This window comes from Mesoplodon bidens, assembly GCF_964165515.1.
Source record: "Mesoplodon bidens genome assembly, chromosome: 9".
Lineage (NCBI taxonomy): Eukaryota > Metazoa > Chordata > Mammalia > Artiodactyla > Ziphiidae > Mesoplodon > Mesoplodon bidens.
This window is the reverse complement of record NC_138166.1, coordinates 48,691,988-48,705,440: the sequence shown is the minus strand read 5'-3', so window position 1 is coordinate 48,705,440 and position 13,453 is coordinate 48,691,988.

Here is a 13,453-nt window from a genome sequence, read left to right as displayed (position 1 = left end):
ACCACATTAACAAATTGAAGAATAAATGCCATATGATCATCTCAATATATGCAGAAAAAGCTTTTGAGAAAATTCAACACCCATTTATGAGAAAAACTCTCCAGAAAGTGGGCATGAAGGGAACCTACCTCAACATAATAAAGGCCATATATGGCAAACCCACAGCTAACATCATACTCAGTGGTGAAAAGCTGAAAGCATTCCCTCTAAGATCAGGAACAAGACAAGGATGTTCAATCTTGTCACTTTTATTGAACATAATTCTGGAAGTTCTAGCCACGGCAATCAGAGAAGAAGAAACAAAAGGGATCCAAATTTAAAAAGAAGTAAAACTGTCACTGTTTGCAGATGACATGATACTGTACACAATTATTTACAAAATACTTTTTTAAATACCATTCCAAAGCATAAAAATTTTTAACATTTTAAAAGGAAATTTATGCTTACCTAGAAGTGTTTGTCATGTTCAGGCAAAATCTTCATCCTTAAAAGTAACTTTTATGATATTTTTAAATTCAGCTGATTGTATTAGCATTTACTTCACTAATACCTAGTGGTCCTATTATATAGAAGACATTTGAGAGAATTTTTTAATAATGAAAATCACTTAAAAGGATCATAAAACTTAACAAAATTTTTAAAATTCTATAGCTACCACAGATGGATTATTTAATTCTAATAATCTCCACTTCCAAAATAATAAACTAGAATTTAGCAGATGGTAAAAGTTCTCCATGTTTATGTCTTTTTAATATGAATTCGAGCCAGACCAATCTTACTGTTCCCCAAATATACTATTCCTTTGTTCCCACTCTTCATCTACCTAGATCCAACTTCTTTAACATAGAATTTAAACTCTGCCTTTTCTGTGACACCAATACTTTATCTTCTTTTAAACTATTCTAGCATTAGTTACCTGGTGCCATTATGTTGTCATTTCTTCCATTCCTTCAGTAAGACTGTAACTCCAGAGTCAAGATGGATATAGTAACGTGCTATACACAAAGTAGGTATAGAGAGGCTTGACCACCAGCTAACGGATTCTGGCTTTATTTTCTCCCATCTTAGAAACAAAATTCCTCTATCTCTGGCATTCCCAAAGCTACTGCTTCATTTATCTTCTCCTCCAGACCTGAACTGCTCTTGTTAAGATCAGCAAGAGCTTCCATATTGCTAAATCCATTGATTAGTTCTGAGTTTTCACCCTACTTGACCTATGGGCAGTATTTGACACAGTTGATTTAATGCCTCCCTTTTCAACCATCTCCTTCACTATGCTTCCAGGACATCACCATTTCCCGTTTTCTCCCTACTTCAGTAGCCATTCCTTCACAGTCCTGGTACTGGATCCTCTTCACACCCTCAGTCTCTAAACAATTTCCCAGAGGTCAGTTCTCAGAACTTTAGGTGATATTACTTAAGGAGTGAGTATGAATAGTCACATGGCTTTAAACATTATCTACATTTTGATGTCTACCAAATTTTTGTCTTTAGTCTGAACTTCTTCCCGAAAATTCAAATCCAGATACCTACCTGCGTACTTTAACATCTTCATTTGAATATCTAAAAGACATCTCAAACTTAACAAGTCTAAAACAAAACCAAGCTTCCCCACAACTGGCCACAAACAAAAACACCCGCAGTCTTTTTCTCAGTAAATGGCAACTACATTCTTCAGGTGCTCAAATAAAAAATTTTTGACTCATACATTTTGTCTTATATTTTAGTAAAACTTGTCAGCTTCATCTTCAAAATATATCCATAATTCAATAATTCAACCACTTTTCATCATCCCCTATGTGATCACCTTGTTCCAGAAGTCCACCAGCTCTTTCCTGGATTATGGTCCTAGTCAGCTTCATTTTTCTCTGTAGTTCCAACATACTTAACACTTTTTATTTTCCTATTTTTTTAATCTTCCACCTCTCCCGATTAGAATGTAGTCTTTCTGAGGACAGGGATTTTTCTGTTTTACTCTGTATGGTATCCACAACTCCTAGAACAATACCTCTCAATTATTTGCTGAATGAACTAATAAATAAATGCTACAGAAACTGTCAAGTACTAACCCCATACAAGGCAGGTGGGCAGCCCTGCAAATGATGAAAAGGAAAATTATTTTCCCAACTGCCTTCTTAGTGATTTGGACAGGAGGCTAAAGATATACTTTATTTGGCTGTTAGGATGTTGATTTGAATAATGTTATAAAAAATTTAACCCACTTATGCAGCCAGATAAAGAGTGAGTTTAAATAGTCACATGGCACATAACCTGTGACTCTGCAGCAGGGTAAGAGTCTTTCTGTCCTGGATGCAAACTACTTGCAGACCTGAGTGCTTGCCATACCAGGTAGAACATAAGCTTTTACTTGCTGTGAGTCCTACCGTTCTTCATTTTTTTGCTTTATGCTGGGGGAAAATGTCAACTGCAATTTGTCATTGTACTTATACTATTATATTTGTTATAGTAGAGAGAATTATTTCTTTGGAATCCTATCTCTATCAAAAGTGGAAAATGAAAAGATAAACTAAGAAAGCCATGTATTTTTTAAAAAGATTGTGCTTTTTGTGGAAGTCAAAAATATTCTTCTGTGTTCAGACAAAATGTGACTATGTCATAAAATACTACTTAAAAATACTACTTAAACCGTTATGAAATAAACTATATTAAAAACTATTGCCAGTACCTAGAAATGTATATATGAGTGCCAGTATAAGTAAAATCAGATTAATTAAATGAAAACCTGAAATTTCAACAGGACTTTAATGAAAAATTTTTAAATGATAATGCTGTGAAATTCAGATATATATTAAGTGAAAAAATTGCACCAGAACATTTAACAGATGGTAAGTTTTAAAAGCATGTCCACTGAATATAGCAGAAATTACATGCCAAAAAAATAAGCTTTTGAAAATAGAAGGCTAACTAGGAAAACTTATCTCCCTTGGTATATCAAGATATGGCTGAGAACTTATAGAGGAAGTTTATGAAAAGTGTAATTTGTGACATTTTCTATTGCAGTTGAGAGCCCAGATATCAGCAAACCACCTAGTTAATTATATTTTGCTTACACTGAGAATTCTAATGTAATGGACTCAGAATCATACCTATGTCATGTTCATTATAAGAAAATGATTTACTGATTTGATTGAGATCTTAAAGTTTGATATAGGCTAATATTAATAAAGTTAATTAGTATGATAACAGAAAGTGCTGTTGTAATGATCCATGGACTTACAAAATGAGACTGAAATTAATGATGTTTTGCAAGGACATGGAACTTAAGTCCACTCATTTCATTCCCTGGGAATGGCTTTATGCTAAATTTTAAAAATAGAATACATTCTGGATATAGCCATTGATATCATAAACTGGAAGTGTTTTGTGGGTTAGCTTATAGACAGGTCAGTGTTTTGTTTGATAGATTGGATGTACCATATGGGACCCTGCTATATGACAGGAGGTTAGATGGCATTGTACTTAGAGGTCTTTAGAACTATTGAAAGAGATTAAATTTTTTACATAATTCAAGAGAAAATGACCATTAGCCTAATTTCAAAGACTGAAATAAAGATGGCCAATTTTGACTGGCAGTTCAATCTGTCTTACCAGTTTGAATATTTTTCTGCGAAGACATTCAAAACTGATTGAATATATGACTCAATTTGTTCATTCTCAGGATAATTGTGATTTGGGGAAATGTATTTGGCAACGTTTATTCTGGTTCATTTTCTTATGCTAAAAATGGTTTCCAGAGAAGCAACGATTGGCAACTACATACCCAAAATTATAGGGTTGATAACTAAATTCTAGAAAACTTTTTCTGGTTTTAAATCTTATAAAATGTAAAAGCACTATATGTTTTACCTTTTCATGTTAATGGTGATAGTAAAAATGAGATATGAGAAAAAAGTGGAATTTATATGGCTGCCATTCAATATGGTACCAGAATCTAAATATGACAAAATTTTGGAATACCTGAATTCTATGTAATACTAGGAATAATTGTTCTAAAATATAAAAGCTATTATACAGGTATTGTATCCATTATGAAGAACTTTTGGGACTATGAAACAGGATAAAATGAAATACTTTGTCTTTAAAGGATTCAAAGATAAAATTTTACTGAGCATCATAATGGAAATATCTGACACTTTACATGTTAGTAAAGAATGGTACCCAAGATTCTTTTTCCAAATTCAAGATAAACCAAGAAAGAACTTTCCATTTTCTAATTTAAAATATCTCCAATATTATAAATGTTTATGTTATATTAAAGGCTTATGCCCTTGTACATTAAAAATAAAAAGGTTTGATTCTCTATCTGGCAGTTGTGTTTTTTGGGTTTTTTTTTGTTTTAATTCTTAACCTTCTTTATTCTACTTTCTATCTAGTAAAAGTTCTTGACTTTTGACCATAGCTTTTTCATAACTAGGTCAGTATGTTTTGTTTTGTTTTGCCTGATAAGTCATAGGGTCAAGGTCCTGCTAATAAAAGGATTAGACTCTCCTCTATGAGACTAGATTAGATATTAATGTTTGGAGTGGCAAGATTAGTTTTAACTAAGTAATTCAGGAGAAAAGTAGTGACAGCCATTTCTGGTATAGAGAGAGTAAACTAGAACTAAGAACCCACTCATCTCCTTCCATCTCACCCCCACCTAGGAACACTATCACTAAGAGAAAAAAATGATGGAAAAACGTTTAGTTGAAGGCCAAGGGGTCCAGCACTTTCAAAACACATTCGCACACAAGGGACACAGAGCTGGAGCACTTAGAGACTACAAAATTAAAAATGGAAACTATAGAGAAGTAATACATGGGCACGGCTATCCAAAAAAGAATTTAAATAGAGTAATGAAAGGGGTAGGACTTGTACAATTGGATGTATAAACACATTAAGCTACAGTTATCAGTGTGGGTTAGATGCAAGAATACATAGATTGACAGAATATGAAACAAAAACATTTTAATTCCAACAATTAGAGTAAGGTAATATTTGATTTCACATTACTAAGGAAAGATAGACATAATCTTTAAATGGTCCTCAGACAATTGCTTAATTATGGGAGTGGGGGCAGTAAATTCCCTTTCTTACTCCATATACTAAAAGATATTTAAGATGGTTAAAGGGTTTAAAGACATTCAAAATAAGAATTAGAAATAAGAACTTGTGTGTTACCAAGTCCAAGCTCATACTACTCACTGCACAACAGGGCGACTCATTGAGAGATGAGCTGTTAGGGCAAGGGACAGCGACTTTATTCAGAAAGACTGAGAAGACTGAGAAGATGATGAACTAATGTCCCAAAGAACCATCTTCTCTGAGTTAGAATTCAGGCTTCTTTTATATCAGTACTAAAAGGTGGGGGTGTGTGTGTGTAAAATCCTGGTTCTGGCCAGACTCTGGAAGGGATGTGTTAATTCCTTCCTTCCTGCAGCTGTTCGCAGGTGGGCCTAGTCAGGATGTTTCCTGTAAGCTAAACAAAGGTATATTAGTTTAATGCTCATTACCTGGGAGGCAGGGTTCCCAGAGATAGGCCATTATGTGTCATTTAAGCTTATAGGCAACATCCCTCTAGTGTAATAGAATACAAAGGTTCTTCCCTATTACAATTTCCCACTGTCAGTGATCCATTCCCCAATCTTGGGGGAAAAGGGATGAAGACCTCTCTAATCGCTGTTGAAAAGGGGGTGACGAAGAGGTGATTACAAAATGGAATTGATGAACCTTGAACGGGAAATATTCCTTAGAGTCTTTTAGTCAGTAATACAATCCTCCTTCCTTTTTTTATCTACAATTATTTGAAATCGATTAAACTCCTTAGCACTTTATTGTCTAATTTAATTGAACTTGGGGTTTTGGTTCCTGTTCCCAATACATATAAATTCCTGTGCTATTTATTTGGACAAAATTAAATGGGCTGACCCTTCCCTAGCAACAATGAAATTATAATCAATACCTCTCTTTTTTTAAAGAGCAGCCTTAAGTCTTCTAAGAGCTCACAAACCCATTGCTCTCCAGGCCTCTCAGAAGTAGGGTCATTTTCAGATGATAGTGGTGCTGCTTTTATCTGAGTGTGATGAATCCATGATTTTATTCCAGCTAACTTGACAGATGAATGTGTGGTACTCTAGCTAACTTGACAGATGAATGGGTGGTAAGTAATACCACGTGTGGTCCTGTCCACCTTGCAGTCAGCTGATGTTCAGGCCATTGTTCTCTCCAGGTTTTAAGGGGGACTCAGTCTCCAGGTCGGAAAGGATGTAAGGCTACTTCCGTTGGAAAGGCAGACCGTTTGGAGGCAAATTCATGAACAGGGGTTAGTATAGTGCCCAAAGTTTTAACATAATAGACAACTGCTAGGTCTTTAGAGCATTTATAGATTCTCCCACCCAGCAGACACCTGGAATGGTCTACCATACAATATTTCAAAGGGGCTTAATTTAAGCTTGCTTCTGGGAGCCACTCTGATCCATATCAGGGCAACCGTCAAGGCCTTATCCTAAGTTAAATTAGTCTCTTGACATTTTAGCAATGCTCCTTTTTAATGGATGATTCATTTTCTCGGTTTTTCCTATTGATTGTGGTCTCCAGGATGAACATAGTTTCCAATTAATTTGCAATACTTTAGATACCTGTTTGATTATACTGGAGACAAAAGCAGTCCTATTGTCACTTTGAAGGGTGTTAGGGAATCTAAATCGGAATAATTTCCATAAGGAGGACTTTAACCACTTCGGAGGCTTTTTCTGTCTGGGTGGGATATACCTCCACCCATCCTGAAAAAGTATCCAAACACTAGCAGGTATCTGAAATTTCCTGCAGCTCAAGGCATTTGAGTAAAGTCTATTTGCCAATCCTCGGTGAGGCAGGTTCCTTTGTGTTGAGTCCCCATCTGGGGAGGTCTGACAGCATTCTTCAGGTTAGTTTTAAGCACAAATCATGCAATTCTGAGTGACTTGCTGGATGATCTTTTGTAGGTTAGACCCCATTATATACTTTTTAGTCCATTGTAAGGTGGCATCTCTCATAATGGGTACTATTATGAATGTGCTGCAGCACAGTGTCCAAGAGTGTCTCAGGGATCAAAACAATTCCTTGTGCACTACATTTCCAGCCAAGCAAGGTGTGATCAAGAGTGAAACCCCATTCTTTGGCCCTCTCTTTGTCCTTTTCTATGAAGGAGATCTTGGCCCAAAAGAGGGATAGGAAACTCGGACATATATAAGAATTTTTGTTTCAGGGTGAGGTCTCCTAGTTGGCATTCTAGAGGTTGTAAGAATGAATGATTTCGTACTCCTCCAGATACTCCCATGACCAGGACGGATTGAGATGTTTCCTGTGCCACTCTGATGTCTACCACGGAGTATGTTGCACCCGTATCTATCAGAAGGTCAATCAGCTCATTCCCCAGGACTCCTAATGGGAAATGGGAATTAGGTGCCTCAAGTCCAAGGGAGCCCCTGGGCCTCTTCATTCATCAGAGTGTCCCTCTCTTTCTACCATATGAGAGGCTCCCATCTTTTATTGTTCTTATGTTTTAACCTATGGCAATCCAATGTCCTTCCTCCTTACAGTAAGCACATTGTTCCTTCCCCAGTGGTGGCTTACCTCTCTTCAGGTTACCCACCTCCCAGGAATCCAATGCCACTACCAGAAAAGTGGCATTTCTGTTAATATTTGTTTTATGTATTTAGGTGCTCCTATGTTGGGTGCATATGTTAATGAATGTAATATCCTCTTCTTGTATTGATCCTTTTATCATTATATAGTGTCCTTCTTTATCTTTCTTTATGGCCTTTGTTTTAAAGTCTATTTTGTCTGATAGGAGTGTCACTACCCCCGCTTTCTTGTCATTTGTTTGCCTGAAATATCTTTTTCTACCCCCTCACTTTCAATCTATGTGTGTCCTTTGCCCTAAAGTGGGTCTCTTGTAAGCAGCATATTGTAGGCTCCTGTTTTATTTTTTTAATCAAATCTGCCACTCTTGATTGGAGAATTTAGTCCATCAACATTTAAAGTAATTATTGATAGATTTAAAATGGCAAATATATATCTTGTTTTCCAGTTGATTTTGTATTTCTTCTTTGTTCCTTTCTTTGTTTTCCCTTTTGTGGTTTGATGGTTTTCTTTTGTATTATGCTTGTGTTTTCGGTTTTTGTGAATCTATTGTATGTTTTTGATTTGTGGTAACCCTGCTTTTCAAGTATGTTAACCCATTACTATATCTATTTGCTTTAGACTGGTAGTCCTATAGGCTCAAACACATTCTAAAAAAAAAAAAAAGTACATTTTCTTACTCTCGTCCCCCACATTTTATGATTTTGCTGTCCTCTTTTACATTTTCATGTTTTCCTTTTACTCTTCATTGTAGTTATCATTGCTTCCACAAAAACTTTTTTGATTTTCTTTTTAAATCTGTATACTGGCTTATTTAAGTGATTTACTTTCCAATTGTTATTTTCTCTTTCCTATAGGTTCTTGCTTCTTTTCTATTTATTTATTTATTTTTAAATTCATTTATTTGTTTATTTAATTTTGGCTGTGTTGGGTCTTCGCTTCTGTGCGAGGGCTTTCTCTAGTTGTGGCTAGTGGGGGCCACTCTTCATCGCGGTGCGCGGGCCTCTCACTATCGCGGCCTCTCTTGTTGTGGAGCACAGGCTCCAGACGCGCAGGCTCAGTAGTTGTGGCTCACGGGCCTAGTTGCGCCGCGGCATGTGGGATCTTCCCAGACCAGGGCTCGAACCCGTGTCCCCTGCATTAGCAGGCAGACTCTCAACCACTGCGCCACCAGGGAAGCCCTTCTTTTCTATTTAAAGAAGAACTTTCACTATTTCCTTTAGGATATGTTTAGTATTGCTGTATTCTTTTAGTTCTTGCTTGTCTGAGAAATTCTCACTTTCTATTCTAAATGATAATATTTATTAATACTCTATCTAACAAGATTAACAAACATAAAGGGAAAAGTTGACAGGAATACAGTAATATAGGAGACTTTAACACCCTACTCACATCAATGGACAGATCTTCCAGACAGAAAACCCATAGGGCAACAAAGATATTAAATTACACAATAGAATAGTTAGACTTAAAAATATCAATTAAGACATTTCAGATTTTTTTGGATATATACACATGCTTTCCAAATGCATATGAAACATTCTCTAGGATTGACCACATACTAGGACACAAAACAAGCCTCAACAAATTTAAGGATAGAAATTATTTCAAGCATCTTTTCTGAACACAATGGCGTGAAACTAGAAATCAACCACAGAAAGAGAAATGAGGAAAAAAATAATTACATGGAAACCAAACAACATGCTACTGAAAAAACCAATGGATCAATGATGAAATCAAAGAGGAAATTTAAAAATACCTTTAGACAAATTACAATGAAAACACAACAATACAAAATCTATGGGATGCAGCAAAAGCAGTCCTAAGATGGAAGTTAATAGCAATGCAGGCATTCTTCAAAAAACAAGAAAAATCTCAAATATACAGCCTAACCTACCACCTAAAAGAATTAGGTTTTGTCACTCTTTTTCTAAAGTAAACAAAAGGAAGGAAATAAAGATCATAGAGGAAATAAAACAGAGATTTTAAAATAGAAAAAAAATCCATAAAATCAAGAGCTAGTTCCTTGAAAGGGTAAACAAAAATTGACAAACCTCTGGCCAGACTCATCAAGAAGAAAAGAGGACCCAAATAAACAAAGTAAGAAATGAAAGAGGAGAAATAACCGATACCACAGAAATACAAAAAAAAAAAATAAAAACAATACTATGAAAAATTTTGAACAATTATATGCCAAGAAGTTGGACAGTCTAGGATAAATGGATAAGTTTCTAGAAACACACAGCTCATCAAAACTGAATCAAAAAGAAATAGATAATTTGAACAGATCAATCACTAGAAGTGAAATACAGTCTGTAATTAAAAAAAAAAAAAAAAAAAAAACCTCCCTGTAAACAACAGTCCAGGACCAGATGTCTTCACTGGGAAATTCTACTAAACATACAAGGAACTTCTTCTGAGCCTTCTCAAACTCTTCCTAAAGATTGAAGAGGGGACACTCCCAAAGTCATTCTATGAAGCCACCATCACCCTGATACAAAAACCAGACAGACAATACCAAAAAAGAAAATTACAAGCCAATATCTTTGATGAATATAGATGCAAAAATCCTCAACAAAATATTAGCAAACCAAATCCAACAACACATAAAAATCATACACCACAATCAAGTTGGATTCATCCCAGCGCCACAAGGATGGTTCAACATAAATCAATGTGCTACCCCACATCAACAAAAGAAAAGACAAAAAACCACATGATTATTTCAATAGATGCAGAAAAAGCATTTGATAAAATTCAACATCCATTTATGACTAAAAAAAAAAACCTCTTCCCTCCTTATAGAGGGAACATATCTCAACATAATAAAGGCCATTTATAACAAACCCACAGCCAACATAATACTCAATGGTGGAAAGCAGAAAGCCTTCTTGCTAAAATCTGGAACAAGACAAGGATGCCCACTCTCATCACTTCTATTCAACATAGTATTGGAAGTCCTAGTCACAGCAAACAGACAAGAAATAAAAACATATCCAAACTGGAAGAGAAGAAGTAAAATTGTCATTATATGCAGATGACATGATATTATATATAGAAAACCCTAACAACTCCACACAAAAACTACTAGAACTGATAAACAAATTCAGCAAGGTAGCAGGATACAAGATTAACATACAGAAATCGGTTGCATTTCTTTACACTAACAATGAAATATCAGAAAGGCAAAGTCAAACAAACAAAATCTCTTTTAAAATCACATCAAAAAAATAAAATACTTAGGAATAAACCTGACCAAGGAGGTGAAAGATTTATATGCTGAGAACTGTAAAACAGTAAGGAAATTGAAGATGATTCCAAGAAATGGAAAGATATCCCATGCTTTTGAATTGGAATAATTAATATTGTTAAATTGGCCATACTACCCAAAGCAATCTACAGATTTAATGTGAGCTCTAGCAAATTACCCATGACATTTTTCACAGAACTAGGATACTAAAATTTACATGGAATGGTAAAAGACCCAGAACTACCAAAGCAATCCTGAGGAAAAAGAACAAAGCAGGAGGCATAACCCTCTCAGACTTCAGACAATAGCACAAAGCTACAGTAATCAAAACAGTGTTGTATTGGACAAAAACAGACATATGGATCAATGGAACAGAATAGAGAGCCCAGAAATAAACCAACACACTTACAATCAACTAATCTTCAACAAAAGTGGCAAGAATAGCCCAGAAATAAATCAACACACTTACAATCAACTAATCTTCAACACAGGTGGCAAGAATAGACAATGGAGAAAAGAGGGTCTCTTCAGCAAGTGTTGGAAAAGCTGGACAGCCACATGTAAATCAATGAAGTTAGAACACACCGTCACACCATATACAAAAATAAACTCAAATGGCTTAAAGACTTAAATATAAGACATGACACCATAAAACTCCTAGAAGAGAACATAGGCAAAACATTATGACATAAATCATACCAATGTTTTCTTAGGTCAGTCAGTCTCCAAAGGCAATAGATATAAAAGTAAAAATAAACAAATGGGGCCTAATCAAGCTTATAAGCTTTTGCACAGCAAAGGAAACTACAAACAAAACTAAAAGACAACCTATGGACTGGAGAAAATATTTGCAAATGATATATTTCCAAAACACACAAGCAGCTCATACAACTAAATAAGAAAACCCAATCAAAAAATGGGCAGAAGACCTAAAAAGACATTCTGCCAAAGAAGACATACAGATGGCCAAGAGGCACATGAAAAGATGCTCAAATTTGCTAAGTATTAGAGAAATGCAAATCAAAACTATAATGAGGCATCACCTCACACTGGTCAGAATGGCCATCATTGAAAAGTCTACAAATAATAAATGCTGGAGAGGGTGTGGAGAAAAAAAGAACCCTCCTACAACTGTTGGTGGGAATGCAAATTGGTATAGCCACTGTAGAGAACAGTATGGAGGTTCCTTAAAGAACTAAAAATAGAACTACCATATGATTCTGCAATCCCACTCCTGGGCATATATCCTGAGAAAACTATAATTCGAAAAGATACATGCACCCCAGTGTTCACTGCAGCACTATTTACAATAGCCAGGACATGGAAGCAACTTAAATGTCCATTGACAGATGAATGGATAAAGAAGTTGTGATATATATATACACAATAGACTATTACTCAGCCATAAAAAAACAATGAAATAATGCCATTTGCGGCAACACGGAAGGACCTAGAGATTATCATACTACGTGATGTAAAACAGAGAAAGACAAATATCATATGATATCACTTATATGTAGAATCTGAAAAAAAAAGATGCAAATGAACTTATATACAACACAGAAATAGACCCACGGACATAGAAAACAAACTTAAGGTTACCAAAGGGAAAGAGGAGGGGGAAGGATAAATTAGGAGGATGGAATTAACATATACACACTACTATATATAACAGATAACCAACAAGGACCTACTGTAATAGCACAGGGAACTAGACTTAATATTTTGTAATAACCTACAAGGGAAAAGAATCTGAAAAAGAATAGACATATAGAAGTATAACTGAATCACTGCTGTACACCTGAAAACACTTACAACACTGTAAATCAACTATACTTCAATTTTAAAAAGTAACAGAAAAAAAGAAAAAGTGGCATTTTGCTTTGCAATTTCCTTTTTCTGTCATGGTTCCCTGTTGCTGAACACTTTAAAAGCAACATCTACCATTTGAGAAGTGTTCACTCCAAATGCACCATTTAATTTTTGCAAATTTCTCCTGATATCTGAGGCACCTTGCCCAAAAAAAGATCAAATTTACCATTCTCATATTTTCGGGGGCCTTGGGATCTGCATCAGTATAATGTCCGTAGGCCTGATAAATCCTTTCCAAAAATTCAGAGAGGCAGACCAGTGGAACCGCTGCCAGTCCACTCTCGGTCCACCCAGCCCATGGCACCGGCCACCCGCCCAGTGTCTGCCGCCCCGCTGCCATGGGAGTGCAGGTGGAGACCATCTCCCCGAGGGTCCGGTGCACCTTCCTGAAGTGCAGCCAGACCTGCACGGTGCACGACACGGGGATGCTTGAAGATGGAAAGAAATTCGATTCCTCCCAGGACAGAAACAAGCCCTTTAAGTTTGTGCTGGGCAAGCAGGGGGTGGTCTGAGGCTGGGAAGAAAGGGTTGCCCAGTTGAGTGTGGGTCACAGAGCCAAGCTATCTCCCCAGACTATGCCCACAGTGCCAGTGGAGCTTCTAAAACTGGAATGACAGGAATGGCTCCCCATCCTTAGATGTGCCATGGAAGGATCTGGTGCCTCCAGATGCACACAGTGAGTCTGCAGGGAGCTTTTCCTGATGTTCC